Source organism: Chrysochloris asiatica, unplaced genomic scaffold (assembly GCF_000296735.1).
Source record: "Chrysochloris asiatica unplaced genomic scaffold, ChrAsi1.0 scaffold00120, whole genome shotgun sequence".
NCBI classification, from domain to species: Eukaryota; Metazoa; Chordata; class Mammalia; order Afrosoricida; family Chrysochloridae; genus Chrysochloris; species Chrysochloris asiatica.
Genome location: NW_006408638.1, coordinates 1,503,449 through 1,508,572, shown reverse-complemented (window position 1 = coordinate 1,508,572; position 5,124 = coordinate 1,503,449).

Below are 5,124 nucleotides of genomic sequence, written 5' to 3'. Positions count from 1 at the left end.
ACAAGAGAATTAGTGCAATGGAACAGGGAAGTTAAAATTGATTATAGTATATATGGAAATGTGGCATAAAACAAATATGATATTTTAATTCAATAAGAAGGGTGCTTGATATAATGTGAAATTCTTGCACTGTTTGCTATCTGTTTTAAAGTATACCAGTTTGGTCCACAATCTCCCACCAGAGTTATTTTCCAAAATATTTAGGAGACAGGAAGGTAACACAGGAAACCTGGTATGATGCTATAGGATAAAGCACTGGACTACAAGTTCAGTTTGAACCACAAGGTCAGTGGTCCATACCCATCAACCAGTCCTCAAAATCCCTATAAAAGGTCGCTATGAGTCAAAACTGACTAGACAGCACTTCACAACAACAAGAACAAGGTTATTGTTGTTGTTGTTGTCAGGTGCCATCGAGTTGGAACCGACTCATAGCAACCCCATGCATAGCAGAACGAAACAATGTCCGAACCTGGGCCAACCTCACTACCGCTGCCACACTTGGCGCCATCAATGATGCCACCTGGCCAATCCATCTCATTAGGGGTCTTCCTCTTTTTCTCTGACCCTCTATCTTACCCAGCATGACATCCTTCTCCAGCGACTGTTCCCTCCGGACAGTATGTCCAAAGTATGAGAGATGGAGCTTAGCCATCCTGGCCTCCAAGAAGCACTCTGGCTGCACCTCTTCCAAAACATATCTATTGGTTCTTTTGGCAGTCCATGGCACTTTCAGTATTCTCCTCCAACTCAAAGGCATCAATTCTTCTACGATCTTCCTTATTCACTGTCCAGCTTTCACATCCATACGAGGTTATTGAAAATACCATGGTTTGGGTCAGACACACCTTAGTCCTCAAGCTGACATCTTTGCTCTTCAACACTTTAAAAAGTTCCTGTGCAGCAGATTTGCCCAATGCAATATGTCGTCTGATCTCTTGACTACTGCTTCCATGATTGTTGAACAAGGTAATAGGAATTAAAGAAACCCTTAAGCAGAGAAGAAAGCCAATATAAAAACATGGTCCACTCTAATTTTAATGTTTAAAATTTAATGTTAGAGCACCTAAGCATAGTCACAGGACATATAATAATTGTTGTTGTTGTTGCTATTGTTACTTAACAACGACAGTCGGTTCTGACTCTTAGTGACCCTGGATAAGATTCCCGAGAAGCAGCAGTTGGGTTTGTACCACTGATCTTTGTAACCACTGTGGTTAGCGGGCCAGTGCTTATCTTATAGAACCTCATCAGGACTTCTAAAATAGGTTAGGAAATGTATTCAATCATGTAGATGAAAAGTATAGGCTAATATGTATAATAAAAAAAAGTTAAAAATGGATTAAAATGAGTAAAGGATATGAATAAACATGTTTACTGATGAGCAAATTTAAATGGCCAACCATAAATGAAAATATGCCAGATACCCATTTGCACACACACACACACACACACACACACACACACATACAAACATCTCCCTTCTCATGTATCAGGTTGCTAGAAATTAGAATGAATAAAAATTTCTCTAAGGTGAGAAGGTTTGTACGTTCATATATTACTGATGGAAATATAAATTGCAATAGCCATATTGAAAAATATTTTTTATAATCACATTAAATTTTTTAAAAGATAATATGTGCTTTGATCTAGTACTTCCATTTTGATAGTTACCACAGAAATAAAAGGATCACTTCACTAAAATAAATATACAAGTAATAGCCAAAGCACTCTTGTTCAAGGTGGCAAATCCCAAACACATCAAAATAAAAGAGTGAATAAATCACAATATATTCATATTAAGGAATATAATTCAGTCATAAAAAGACACACACACACACATATATATATGGAGCTCTGGTAGCGTAGTGGCTACGAATCGGGCTGCAAACCTTAAGGTCAGCGGTTCGAAACTACCAGCCGCTCCGTGGGAGAAAGATGAGGCTTTCTACTCCCGTAAAGATTTACACCCTCGGAAACCCTGTACAGGGTCGCTATGGGTCAGACTCGACTCGATGGCACTTAACAACAACAACTATATATATATATATAACTAAATATGATGACAATATTGTCAAAAAGCAATGAATTGTAAATCTCTTTTATGTGGAGGAAAATATTGTTAATAAACTATTTATAATACTAGTTTTTCTGGAATGGAGTGAGGATGTCATGGGAAAAGTAGAGGAGAAAAAAGGAGTAAGTTAAAATAAGAGTGCTGTGGTTAGGGAGAGCCTAAGTATTATGATCAATATCCTTTAGATAAAATTGTGCTGTTAATTTGTGTGTGTGTGTGTATAAGAAATGGTTGGCAACATGTTGATAGTGAAGAAAAGAAAAAAAACACAATTCCTATTGTTGCATTTTAAGGAGGTCCTTTGGCATTTAGAAATTCAATGTAAAATTAGAATTTGACATCTGTAATTGTTCTGCTTAAATATTGCTTAAATGAAGAAATAGGCTTCTGGAAAGTTAACATTCTATTGAATATTACCAATGATAGTAAAAAATATTACCAATGATTGGCCATTAATTGTAGATGAGATTTTTTATTATTATTATTGAAAAGGTATCTGTAATGGTATAAAGTATGGATTCAAAAAGATAACAAGTACTTCTAGAAGGTTTCTTTTCTCTCTTTTATTTTAAATTTACTCCTACCCACTTTGTGTTGTTGTTAAAAGACTTCGAGTATACCCATAGCGACTGGGTATAGGGTTTCCGAAGATCAGCTAGTGTGTTTCAATTGCCGAGTTTGTAGTTTGCAGTCCAGTGTCGATCCTACAAGCTCTACACCGGGAGGTTACAAACATTCTTTGTAGTTCTGTTTAAATAAAGCATTTGTTGTTGTTGTTGTTAAGTGCCGTCGAGTCGGTTTCGACCCATTGCGACCCTGAACAGGGTTTCCGAGGCTGTAAATCTTTACGGGAGCAGATCACCTCACTTTCTCCTGCGGAGCAGCTGGTAGTTTCGAACTGCTGACCTTGCGGTTCGCAGCCCGATTCGTAACCACTACACTGCCAGAGCATTTAGGGATTATGTAAAGAAATCAGATTGATTTTGTTTCACGATTTATTATTAGTTTCTGAAACTAACTTTAAAATGTAATTTTCTAGTAAATATGCAACTCTAAATTACCCTGAAAAGAAAAAAATAAATACATTTAAGTATACCAATTGTAATAGTGTTGAAAAAACATTTCAATAGTTTTATATTCACAACTCTCAATACTTACAGAACATAAATTTGTATTACAACAATATATTAGTAAAACTATGTTTATCTCATTTTAAATACGGAGTCCTAGTGTGGCGCTGTGGGCTAATGCACTGGACAGTAAAGTTGGTTTGAACCGCAGGGTTGGCAGTTCAAGCTCATCAGCCATTGCTTGGAAAACTTACACAGTGTCTCTATGGGTCCGAACCAACTCAAGGGTATTTAACAACAACAACAATCATAAGGAACCCACTAAATGACACTTATCAACAACAACATTCTGTTTTCACTGAAAGTCAGTGAAGAATTAACAGGTTTCAAATTTTTGCTTTTTAACATATTGAAATAGTTATAGTATGTATAACACAATCGCAATATGAACAGAAAGTAAGAATGTTAAGAGATTTTGCCCTGAATAAACTGACCCAACTTTCCTTGTAACATCAAATAATCAAATTATTGATATTCTTATTTTTAGAATATATTGTGTATAATTTAACCAAAAGTTAGGAAGGCTTATTAATTTTCTTTCAAGAGTTATGTAGTAGATAACACAAAGAGGCTAATTAATTTGTCTTCAGTGACTTTAACCTATAGCTGCATGATTTAATAAAATTAAATATTTTTATTATAGCCAGTCACAAACTTTGTTGTTGTTGTTGTTGTTATGTGCCATCGAGTCGGTTCCGACCCATAGCGACCCTGTATAGGGTTTCCTAGGGTGTAAATCTTTACGGGAGTAGAAAGCCTCATCTTTCTCCCGCGGTGCAGCTGGTAGTTTCGAACTGCTGACCTTAAGGTTCGCAGCCCGATTTGTAACCACTACGCTACCAGAGAGTCACAAACTTTAAATAATAAAAATTTGTGAAACAATAAAACATTGTAAATCAGTTAGATTTTTAACTCCATAAATTAAGTCTCAGTAAACAATAAATATATTCCCATTATAAAATAAACTTCGAAAATTTCAATCATGATTATCATTATTATTTCATTTCTTATTACTCAAAGTTTATTGTTTAAAAACAACTAAATAAATGGGTTACCCTCACAGAAAACATTCTTAATAAAAGCCTATGTTCAATTGGCATTTATTTCTGTCTATGCTTAGTTTGGATGTTGTTGTTAAGTGCCGTCGAGTCAGTTCTGACCCATAGCGACCCTGTACAGGGTTTCATACTAAAATTAAACCTACCTAAGATTTTAATTTTTTTACTTAGACAACTTGTACCATATAAACAAATAGCAAAGCTATAATAATTAAAATATCAGCAGTCTCACCAGTTTCTGTAAAATATTAAAAAACTAAAACTTTGCTCATTTTCTCCTAGTAACAAAAGGTGCACAAATGAGGTAGTTATTAATTGTGCACTGATTTCATTGGAAACTCCAAACTGAAACAAGATAACATTTTTTTTTTTTCTGTTTTCAAACCCATTCTTCAAATTTTAAAAAAATTTCCTCAATGCTTCTAAAGGATTCTCAATAGGATGAAGTCAAAGTTGTTCTACTGGGCATTGTGAGCTAATCATGAAATCACCCAAACACAAATAGTTGTAACAATTAAAATTACACTATGTCTTCAGGGTTCACTGTATGGGCATATTTATAAAACACCACTTAGCAGGGATAGGGGAACGCTGGTGGCTCTGTACAACAAGCACTGGACTTTGAACCACAAGGTTGGCAGTTCAAGAGCCAAGAGTCAAGAGTGGGAACCAACTCGATGACACTTAACAATAACAAGCAGAGTTAGAATAAATCTATTTTTCTTCCTCTTATGTCTGTTATGGTATCACTACCCAACTATCTGCTTGGCTTGTCTGTTTGGAATCTGATCAAAGTAATTTTTAATTAATATGTCCAGATCTGCAGTTAACATTTTCCCCTATCATACCTCCAAACCTG